This window comes from Podarcis muralis, chromosome 4 (assembly GCF_964188315.1).
Source record: "Podarcis muralis chromosome 4, rPodMur119.hap1.1, whole genome shotgun sequence".
Taxonomy (NCBI): domain Eukaryota; kingdom Metazoa; phylum Chordata; class Lepidosauria; order Squamata; family Lacertidae; genus Podarcis; species Podarcis muralis.
The window spans coordinates 66,798,890-66,811,329 of record NC_135658.1 but is presented as its reverse complement, the minus strand read 5'-3'; positions in this window follow the sequence as shown (position 1 = coordinate 66,811,329).

Below are 12,440 nucleotides of genomic sequence, written 5' to 3'. Positions count from 1 at the left end.
GTGAATTAGATGACTAAGCTCTCCATCACTTTACCAAATCCAAATCCAAACTTAGTAGTCTGCAAGCACTGACAATAAGTTCACTGCCCACCATCCCCTCCTTCCCTCCCTCCCTCCTTTGGGGTATCAAGAATGCAGTAACAGAAATGTCCCAGGCCCAAGGAGCCCTGGGAAATGTAGTTCTCAAGGCTTATTGTACCCAGGACACTGATGTTACAGGGGCCCCTCTGCAGTCAAGGCATAGCAATCCCCCCCCCCCCCCGATAATACATTTCTCTGTTATTTTTACACACGCATACATTTTTATGCTCACTTTTGCATAATATACACATTTGGTCCACATTTTTTGGTCGAGGAGCCTCAGGGCAAAATCCAGAGAAGAGCAAATCAGAAGAATAGATGGCTTTTCTTGTCCGCTACAGTTTTAGGAACTGCAAGTAAGGTAAGTTCTCATTAAAAGGCAACCCACACTAAATTTATTCCCCATCCCTAGGGTTGGTGGCTCGCGGGGAGGGTCACCCTAGGGCATCTTACCCAGAGCCCTTCACAATCTGAAGCTGGCATTGGTTGTGTGGTGCTGCATGTGTAAAATTTACTTTTGAAGACTGTATTCACTCTTAACATTTTTTGAACAGTTTTTCATGCCCTTTGTATGTGTTTGGCACTTTCCTTCCTGGTTTTTTCTTCCTTCTCCCAAACAGGCTGCAGAAACAGGTCGGGTCTTAAAGCACCTGCACAGTTGCTGATCAAGACAGTTTTCGAAGAGCAAAATAATACAGAGTTTCTTCCCTCCCATATCCTGAATGGTATCACTCCAGGCAATAGTACCAATGGGAGTGTAAAATCCATAACTGAGTGTGCTTGCAGATAGAAGAATTGACCTGTACTGAAAATACTTTGACTCTTCAGGACACAATATCTTAAAAACAAATGGTTGCATGTAGCATATGGAGCAGAACCAACTTGCATGGGAAACTTGCACAGGCAAAACTCTCTAAAACTAGGTTTTAGAGGACAGTTGTGACTGCTCTTATTTTCATGTGACTTTTATGATGGTAGCTGTTCATTGCCACTAGGAATATTATACCTGAGCAGGTATTCTGCACGAAATGTCTGGTTTTACCATACCTCACAAATTTGCCTGCTAAAAATGCAGGCTGCTTTTCTCAGCCACTGATCAGAGCCTAATAAAGATGACTTTTACGCCTTCCTGATTCATAAAATTGTTCTAAGAGTCAGTTTATGCAAGCAGCTGATAAGGTGGTAAAACTGTTCTTGGATTGGACTGTTTTTTTGCAACAGATAGCGGAATTTTTTTTGTCTGAGTGCTCCTCCTTTAAAAAATAACCCCAAACTTCCCTGATACAGTGGTACCTCGGGTTACATATGCTTCAGGTTACATATGCTTCAGGTTACAGACTCCGCTAACCCAGAAATAGTACCTCAGATTAAGAACTTTGCTTCAGGATGAAAACAGAAATCGTGCTGCGGTGGCGCAGCGGCAGTGGGAGGCCCCATTAGCTAAAGTGGTGCTTCAGGTTAAGAACAGTTTCAGGTTAAGAATGGACCTCCGGAGCGAATTAAGTACTTAACCTGAGGTACCACTGTATTAGAAAACTGGACGTTAGGGGAAATAGCTGTAGTCTAGCATTGCTTATGGTATGTTATATTGGTATCTGTTATATCTTTTTTAAATGAGAAAGCATTAAAAGCTACTATGTGATTCTTCAGTGATTATTATTATTGCCCATCACCTGGTGTCAAAGCTTCTAAGTGCAGCTTACAGGTAACTAGAAAACTTATAAAAACACAATTCATTGAACAACAGTAAAACAGAAGCAGCAACAGAATCCTAAAATTCAGGTCTGCTGCAGAGAACAAAAATCACTCAAACTTGCAGTCTCTTGGTTTAGTTCTGAAGTTTGTGTTGACGCAGGTGAAGCTAAAGGGGGGGGGGGAATACACTGTACCACCAGGCACTGTAACAAAATTCCTATGGGAGATGCTTGTGTCTTTTAGTTATGGTTCTATTTTAATATAAGGTTACCAGATTTTTTTTCAATGAATCCAGGGACACTTTTCAACTTCCTACTAAATAGATGGATTTTGTCAGGGGACTGATTTGTAAATCTGGGGACTGTCCCTGGGAAACGGGGACATCTGGTAACCTTTTAATATCAAAAGTAGACTCTGGACTCTGGTGCATATTTATTTAAAGAAATTTGTACTCCAGCTTTTCGCCCTCAAAATGGGGATTTCAGGTGGTTTCCAGATTAGAAACAGAAAAATGAGAGGATCTCATTGAAATAGTCGCCCCAAAGGGCATAAAGGAACCACATTGGCTTGAAAATACATGTCTACAGGCAGATATTAAAGCAGAAGATTGCAAGGTGTATAAAAAGGAATGGCCACAAGAGGTCCAAAAAAGCTCAGAGTTATTCAGCAATAGAAAATGTATTATAAGTTTCATGAAATAGAAAAGTTAAAACATAACATAGCAACAACAAAAATCACCTGCCACAAAGGGTAAATAAAATCCTTAATAATAAAAGGATGATTGGTCGTTGAAGACCAAATCTATGTCCCCCCCCCATCCCCGACTCTTACGTGAATAGATTTCAGGGACTGTACTACATCAACACAAAACACCACATTGATGGAAAACTAAGCAGTGGCCTCTGTCACTAAAGGTCCATTGTGCAACTGAGTCCTTTTTACACCTTGCAATAAGTGACACCCAGAGATCATCTAAAAGCAAAGTTTGTTTCAAGTAAGAAAACAGTATCAGCAGTAAATACCACAAAATGGCTTTCTCCTTCAGTTGCTGTGGGGTAAAGTTGTGAGAATGGGGCCTGTGATGTCATAGCAAGAGAGGCCATTATGAGATACCTTGTGGGTAAACGAATTCTTGAATTACCCTGATGATATCCCCAAGGAGGAGTTTGTTTATTTTTTGGTGCTTAAAGGTGGCTGTTTATGGTGGGATCATTGCTGCTCATGCATGCAGAATTTTTTTTGTGGGATCCACACAGCATTATTGTCATCAAAATGCCAGCCTCCCCCCAATTTAATCCGGATCGACCTTTTCCAGGGGAAATACAAGATTAAACACCTCTACCAGTGATATATTTGGGATAGCACAACAACCTGTTTACAGTAACATCTGGGCTTCAGTAAAGCAAATAATTTAATTAGACAGCGCCTATATGATATCGAGCGACAGAATAATTTGGCCATAATAAGGAAATTTGTCGATGGTATGATTATTTCCCACCTAGTCGTTTTGACACTTTGGCACCCTGTTTTCCACTGGAAAAACTGTTATGTCCATGTGGAGATGGTAGTATTGAGTCAGTGGCTCATGTGCTTCTGGCTTGCACTCTTTATAAAGATTTGAGGAGTGAGGTCCATGCCGGGTCGCTCAACCATTGCTACTGTGTCCTTTATTCTAGCAGTTCAAGATGATCAGGTGTCAGCAAAAACTTCAAGGTTTTTAGCGGGAATAATTAGAATAAGATTTATTATTTGATTATTGATGTAAACCTCCAAAATGTATTTTGTATAGTTAAGTTTTTACTTCTATTTTCAGTACATTTTATTTTATTGGCTAGTGGCTGATGCAAATAAAGATTCTTCTGATCTAACATCTGGAAGTAACTTTTCCAACTCTAAAGTTGTCCAACACAATAGCTGAAAATGCTGTTTGACCCAGTGGCATAGCGTGGGTTGCCAGAGCCAGGCGCTGTGCAGAGGGGTGGGTGGGAAGGAGGGAAACAGATGGAGTAGGCATGTGCATTCAACTGCCTAACAGTGTCTGTGTCACCCAGGAGACTGCAGCCAAAGAGATAAGAAGAGTTGTTCCGTTGTCTGGAAAGGTCACTTCCTGGTTTGCATGGAGAAGTTGTTTTCAATGGAGCCCAGCGATGGAAGCGTGCAGCTGTATTAAGGCAGCACCAGGTGTTGAATTTTGCGCCCCTAACAATTTTGTGCCCGGGGCAACTGCCCCTGTGGTGACCCACCCTCCCCCGCTGTTTTTACCAACAGGTAAATTTGAATTTAAAAATACAGTAGTTTTTAATGTGGAATTTCATTTATTCCAGTTAGCAATGCTCAACTTTGGCTGATTAAAAGTACAGCTAACTCTCAAGTGCAATGCTGCAATAATACATTCAGTGTGGTGCTCATTATTTTAGAAAAGTGACATGCCTAATTTGTGGCACAAATGTTAGGCTGAAGAACTTCAGTGGTAATGCAAATGATCCACTAAAGGTCAAGAAATCATAGCTTAAAAAAACCCCCACACTAAATGTACTAAAAACATTCATACAATTTGATGAAAATGTCAAACTTATTAAAAATGCCCCTTGTTTGGCTTGTCAAAGAGCATGATCCTAGAAATTGCTGAGTTTGGGTAGTATGCTCTAGAGATGTCACAAGAGGCACAAAACAATTTGTAAGCTGGTTAGGAGGTAAAACTTCATTATTTTAAAGGTAATGCCAGGCTGTCTGGAAGTTAAAACTATTTTATAAGGAAAGCAAAGGACTTTGATAATCAGTAGTGGCCAAGATGAGCAACATTCTAAGACATTTTTGTTGTAACATAAACAAGGGATTAATTCCTGGTTCGTGGTGAGATGATTAATCTTAGGTGTGGTCTTACATAATAGAATATATATTTATTTAAAACCCCCATGTCCATAGAAAACTAAATGTGAGGTAGAAGGATAGACCAGAACTATTTGTTTTTTCAATGCAGGGAGATCATTCTAGTTTTCTATGTACAGATCTCCCTCTCTCTGTATGGAGGAGCATTCAGTCCTGTGAGCTCCCACTTGCAGTTTGAAGCAGGCCAGCTCTTATGCAAGCCATCTCAATGAGAACTAACAAGCTATAGCAGGAACTTCACTGCCCGTTTAATAACGTACAGTGGACCCTCTAGTTACGTACCGCGCTGGATACGTAACAGGGTTTCGCCCTGTGCGCGTGCGCAGAAGCGCTCAATTGCACCATGTGCGTGCCTATGGACTTTTCGGGTTGCGGACGGACCCCCAGAACAAATTTAATTTGTATCCAGAGATCTGTATGGCGGGGATGAGGAGCCTTAGACCGGTGGTTCCCAATTAGCTAATTACTGAGGACCCCCTATTTTCCAAAAGCCAAGCCATGGTCCTTTTTTGAAAACCATGATAACTCCATGGAAATGACCTCTGCAAAGCAAATTTTTTGAACGAAATGTGGGGTAGCCCCTACTAAGCAAAGAATTTTAGGTATACTAAAAAGCAGACTACGGTGGAGCAGTATCTGGTTTTCAACAATGTGATATATCAGGTGCTAAACATCATGATATTTCGATATATCATGATTGTGCTGGGCCCGGGGGTAACCCATGAAACGCGGTCCAGGACCAGTCCAGAATCCAAAGGTTCCGCTGGGAGTCAGACGGACAGGGCCAAGGCAGGACATGACACAGGAAACCAGGCAAGGACAGGTACAAGATCTCAGACAGCATCTAGCATACAGCAAAGTTGCTCCCGCAACCTGGGGCAGGGTCCGGCAGCCTTTTATTTTTGTCGGGGTAGCGACTGGTCCTGATCCCCCGGCGACTCACCTCCCTGTTTCGCCCAAAGGTGAGCGCTCCTCCTGTGAGTACTCAGGTCTCGCCTTCTCTCAGACCTCAGTCTCTGCAGCTTGGGAGACGTCGGTGGGTTACTAGACCCAGAGGCCGCCTCAGCCTCCCCTAACCCAACCGGTAGTGGAGCAGCTGTAAGTGATGGCCCAGCTGAAGGCAACGAGGTAATCCCCGCATCTGGAGCCAGGGCAGGCTCAGGCCCCTGACTCGGCCCAGCTGGTGCTTGTTGCAGGGGATCCTGTGCAGACTGGGGCTCTTCAGAATCAGGCCCCAGACTTGGTTCAGATGATGCCTGAGGCAAAGGGTCCAATGCAGACTGAGAATTCTCTGGTTCCAAGTCCGAGCCCCAGGCCATCACAATGACGTCTGAAATTGGAGATCTCGCGTGGGGATGAGGGAAGGAGCAGCTGCGGAGATCGGTTGGGTGGGGGAGAGGAAGCAGAGTCACCTCCACTGCATGGTTTGAAGGGGAAGGCGATGGGGGTGCATCAAGCGGCTGTCAGCAGGGCAGCCAGTGATGGCAGCCAGTGAAGATGCACGTCCACTGTGGAGGCAGCTGTTTTCCTGCGCTCTGAGAAAAGCTGCTCCACTTCAGTGCCAGGAGGAAGTAGTGCCATGGTGCCTTGAAGTGAGGGTGATGAGCTGCCCTGATCTCCTTCAGCAGGAGGGGAAAGTAGCGCCTTGCAATTGGCTGCCCTGGTCTCCCTCAGCGTGAGGAAAGACAGCAATATCAGCAGTGCCTTGAAACCAGCTGACCTGCTCTCCCTTGTGCAAGGAGCGATGTATTGCTGTGTATTGAGAAGTCAATACTGTTCTCGCGGTACGATTTCAAAACTGATTTTGGCCAATATACAATGGTACCTCAGGTTAAGTACTTAATTCGTTCCGGAGGTCCGTTCTTAACCTGAAACTGTTGTTAACCTGAAACACCACTTTCACTAATGGGGCCTCCTGCTGCTGCCGCACTGCCGGAGCACGATTTCTGTTCTCATCCTGAAGCAAAGTTCTTAACCCGAGGTACTATTTCTGGGTTAGTGGAGTCTGTAACCTGAAGCATATGTAACCCGAGGTACCACTGTATTGAAAAACCATATATCATATAACCATACAGCGCCAAAACAGACCATAAAATGTGTGATATTATCATGCAAAAATGCCCAAAATTTAGGGATGTGGCCATGGACCCCCCTGGGTGTGTTCTGTGGACCCCCAAGGGTCGCTGGACCCCTAATTGGGAACCACTGCCTTAGACCATCCAGATGCTGTTCAATGCACATCAGCCCCAGCAGCACGGCCAATGGTCAGGGGTTATGGCAATTGTAGTTCAGCATCTGGAAGACCCCATCCCTTGCTGTCACCAGGATCAGCAAAAAACAACAACAGCTATATAGGATGTTTGTGGCAGGAGGACTTGCATGTATAAAGTCATTGCATCAGATGTTCATGCATTAAAGCAGGTAATTGGCTTAAAATCTAACATAATGAATGTTGGATTGCCAGCAACATATTTCTCACTGGGTAAGTAGAAGAGAATATACCGTATTTTTCGCTCTATAGGACGCACCAGACCACAAGACACACCTAGTTTTTGGAGGAGGAAAACAAGAAAAAAAATATTCTGAATCCCAGAAGCCAGAAGAGCAAGAGGGATCGCTGTGCAGTGAAAGCAGCAATCCCTCTTGCTGTTCTGGCTTCTGTGATAGCTGTGCAGCCTGCATTTGCTCCATAAGACGCACACACATTTCCCCTTACTTTTTAGGACGAAAAAAGTGAGTCTTATAGAGCAAAAAATACGGTAGTTCCTGTTCCCAACTCTTCTTACTTTGGTGACCTTCTAGCAAAGCAAAGCTTAATGGATTCTCTTAGCTGCATTAATGTGGGGGTATTTACCATGAATTCACGAGACATTTTAAGAAGTGCACTGCTTACTGAAATAACTGAATGCATGCAGAGTAAAAGAAATGGCTCTAAAATTATCTGCCTCTGACTTTATAGTGTGGACATTTACCTTGAGTGGTATTCATGTAACCATTTTAGAATAAGTAAAGCACAGAATAAGTAAATAAGTGGTTCTAAAGTGTATCCACCTCTGACTTTTATTGTATCCTTTTCATTCACCTTCAATAAAGGAACACATGAAGCAGCCACATCCACAAATATATACAATTTTACACTGAGAAATTCCTCTTGGTTACAGGCACTTGTGTAGACATCTAAGTGGCAGAAGCAAATGCTTGCAAAAGGGATTGCTTTGGGGTGGGATGTGCAACAGGAATGTGAATACGCCTTCCGAGAGGAGAGGGGTTATGTTCACTGGCAATGTTTGGCCATCTCTGTACTCATTGTGATGTGGATTGTGTATGTATGTGGATTGGGACACAGGTGGCGCTGTGGTCTAAACCACTGATCCTCTTGGGCTTGCCAATCAGAAGGTCGGCGGTTCGAATCCTTGCTCTGGGGTGAGCTCCCATTACTCTGTCCCAGCTCTTGTCAACCTAGCAGTTCAAAAGCAGACCAGTGCAGGTAGATAAATAGGTACCCCTGTGACAGGAAGGTAAATGGTGTTTCCGTGTGCTCTGGTTTCTGTCATGGTGTTCTGTTGCGCCAGAAGTGGTTTAGTCATGCTGGCCACATGATCCGGAAAGCTGTCTGTGGACAAATGCTGGCTACCTCGGCCTGAAGTGAGATAAGTGCCACAACCCCATAGTCACCTTTGACTGAATGTCAAGGGGGTCCTTTACCTTATGCATTACCAGCTTCAAATGCAGCTAGGCTGTTTTGTCTTGCTGTGTTTCAAGTTGAAATTGCCAGTGGATGTACAATTTCAGCACAAGGTGATGTGTACTGAAATCCCCCACTGTGTGTCCATCCCAGTGGGCGGAGACTGGATGGCGATGTCTTCGCCTGACAGAATTGCTGGTTGGTTTCTCTGTCCTCAGAAATCTGGACAAAAAGGAAAGCTTTCTGAAACCAGGATTTCAATGCAACTTGAATAAGGAAAAAGTACTCAAGTTGGATTGAAGGTGACTTGAGGGAAACTGCATCAAAAGGCAGGATAGCCCTGAATCCTGGGTAACATCTTTGGTAAATGAATTAGAAGAAGAAGACTTATAGGAAAGTGAATTTCAGGTCTGAATTTCAAAAGTTTTTTTTAAAAAAAAACCCCATTTATTACTCCTCCCTTTTATAGAAACTATTCAAAATAATTGAAAAAGAAAAACTATTATCACAAATCATATGTCTATGAATTGTGGTTGCCTAGCTATCAGTTACCCAAAAAACTAAAGCAAAAAAACTCTATTGGATACAGAGAAGTGTATTTGCTTTTAGAAGGTGATCTTCTCCTTCTCTTCTAATGTATTTATATCCTGCCTTTCTCCCAAGTTGGGTGATGTAATGTAACATAATGTAATGATTGCAAACCAAAATGTTTAAGGGGTGTATGGAGAAAAGCATTTTGGGGGAGTGCCAAACTGAAATCTAGATCGGTATTTTTATATTATTTGTAATAAGAGTTCTACAGTAGCACTAAGTAAAGTTAGTTGTTTGTTCCACACTTTAGTCTTCTCAGACATCATTTTACAAAAGTTTGCAAATGCGAGCATTACAAAGACAAAGCTTCATTCTGCATCACTGACAATGACAGTTCTCCCTCCTCCATTGTTCATTAATAACTTTGTGTTTCCTCTGTTGTGTTTGACCTTCAACATATTTTAAGTTTATTATCTAGTATGCTCTGTGGAGGAGGATGTTTTATAGAATCCCAGTGTTCAAAGCTGAAAAACGCATTTGTAACTGTTGGGGCAGTCACTTACTGCATATGTTCCCTAGAGGATTTTTACACTCCATATAATAAGCATTAAAATATCATTTAATGGGGTCCTTAGCTATTCCTCATTAGTTGCACTAATCACTTAAATGTACCATGAATTTCCTTTAGGGGATACATTACTGATATGAAAAACAATTAGGAGTTGCTCAACTAAAAAAAAGTTTGCACACTTCAAGAGCTAATTATGTTTCACAAAACATTGGAAGACAACACCAAACTAGTCCACAGGCTTGCATTAAGCAAGGGCACAATCATTGCATTAAGCAAGCGCACACAATGAGTGATTAAGTACCCTTCCCGTATTTGAGAGATGAGGAAGATAATGGTTTCTTGTGTTGCATTTTCCATACTTCTCTTCCTCTTTGTTGTACTTCACCAAAGCCATAGGGAATTCCAGCAGTTTTGAATGTTGTATTTCTGTATTCAAGACTCAAATGCTTAAAACTGAAAGGAAAATTTGAATGCACATATTTTTGTATTTCCTCAATGACGGAAGATTCTAGCCTTCTCATATAGAGTAGGGGACTGTAACAGTGAAAACTGCAAAGTTAGGGTGAGGGGCATTTCAGCTCAGCTCTAGCTTAAATTTAAATACACTGCTGAATAAAATAACACCATATTTGGTAAATAGGATCATACTATATCACTGCTCCATGGTCCAGTTCAAAGTGCTGGTTTTAACCTTTAAAGCCCTGAATATCTTGGGTCTAGGCTACCAGGAGATTCTTCTTCTCCCTAACTTGCCTCCCCAGATTTTGAGATCTTCTACAGAGGTCATTCTCCACCTTTCCACATCTAATGAAGTTGGCTGGGTGGCTGTTAGGCACTGGTGGAGGAAGGGGAGCGTGGGAGGAGCGTACCGCCCCTGGCAGCGCGATCCCGGTGGGGTGCCATCATGGCTGCCCCCCTGCCTGTGCTGGGCACCACACCCCTGCGGGCGGTGTGCCACGCCTCCAGGATGCATGCCACACCCCTGTGGGCGGCACGCCATGCCCTGGGACGCACGCCAACCCCGCCCCCGCCTGCTCTCCGCCACTGCTATTAGGGAGAGGTTCTTTTTAGTGGTGACACCCTACATATGAAAGGCTCTCAGAAGAGCTCATCTGGCATCCAGCCAGGCATCCAGCACCAGCTAAAGACCTTATTCTTTTAGGCCTCTTAATTACAATCCTTTCAGTACTTAAGTTTTTTTGTACCAACTATGCCTTTGCTGGGTTTTATGCTGGTTTTAAATTGTGTAAATTGTGTTTTAGGTGCTCTGCTTTATGCTGATTTTAGTAGAGTTTTGTTTTGTGGTGCTTGCTTGGCTGTTTATTGTTGCTGTGAGTTATTTTATCTTCTGTTGTTCTTTAGGGTGCTATTGTTGTTTTAATACAAGCTGTATTTTTATATTTTATTGTGTGTGTGTAAACCAACCAGAGAACTAGGTTGGATGGGTGGTATATGAATGTAATGAATAATAAAGCAATATATTTAGTCCTGGACCCAAAAACACAATTTTAATTCCATGTCCAGTTAAATGAGAAAAAGCAGCGCCTTCACCAGTCTTAGGTCTGAAAGGGACCATGGAGAAAAACATATGGTACCATGTTGGTTTAGGGATGAGATAAGGCTTGGATTTGCATTTCATCCGAATCTGCTTGGCAATCTTTTGTGGACTATTGTTCATTGTTCTGACTGCGTCTCTACAGTTTTGGTCTGCCGCTAGATGCACGAAACCACAGGAGAATAAACTCACAGTAATGTATGACTTTGAATTGCTGGTGGCAGACCAGCTTCCAAGCATTTCAGTCTTCAATTCAAAAGCTCTGACTCAGATGAACAATTTAAACAGAGGACAAGAAGAATGGCAGTTTTCTAATGATGCCTTCTAGCAGTAAAATTCTATAGGGTTCTCCCCCCCCCCCCTATTTTTCTTTTTAAAAGTTGCCCTCTGTTGCAGTATTTGAGGACACAGATCTAGGAAATGTGTATGAAACAATAATTCTGCACTACAAGGGATCCTGGATGTTCTTCATCAAGTAGTTCTCCAATAATGCTCTGCCCTATGATATGCAATTTAAAAGGTTTCAGCCTGAAAAGCAATGTTAAACTGACAAAATGTTTGAAATTGTATTCTGAGAGTGGGGAAATAAAGCAGAGATGAGAAAAGGGAAATAATTACCCATACCCATGGCTACGCTGTGCTGCCATGGCTGGAGGCAGTTGTGCTCCTGAATACCAGTTGCTGGAAGGCACAGGAGGGGAGAGGGCTCTTGGGCTCAGATCCTGCATCCTGGTTTCCCACAGGGCCACTGTGAGAACTATTAGAATTCCTGTTCCATGATTGCAGTCATAGGATTGTTGTCTTTCACATGGCGGTATGTGTTTTGACTCCACAGAGTGGGAGGTGACAAAGACAGGATGTTTGTGTTACTGTGTTCCGTGAAGTGAGACTTTTGTCCTTTGTCCTTTTTCTCTTTGCTGTCTGATGCTAGAGAGAGAGGGAGCCATGTTGCAGTGCTCCGTGTGTGTTTATATGTAAATAAAGTAGATTAGCCAACATGCTGAGTTGCTGGGGTTCTGTCACGCAAGTTGCGCAAACTCTGCGGATCTCTAAGTGTGCCGGTGTCGGTTGGCATCAGTCGCTGTGATGTTCGGGCTGAAGAAAGCTTTTAAAGCTCCCAAACCAGCAGGGAGAGAACATGCCAGTCGGGCATGTGTCTTTGCCAGGGTCATACTCAAGTGTAGGCTGAACTCCTAACAAGAACAGGGTCATACCCTCCAACATTTTTACCTAAGTATCTGGGACGTGGCCCTGCTCCCATGAGTCACGTGACCCGTGTGAGACCACAACGCCTCGAAAGGCCCGGGATTGTACCCTCACACTTTCATTCTGTTAAGGTTCATAAAGATAGTAAGAAGTCCAGTTCTATGCTTAATGAAGTATGTTGTCCAAGTTTCATCAGTCATTTGCTGGATTGATGCATGTGAAGGTTT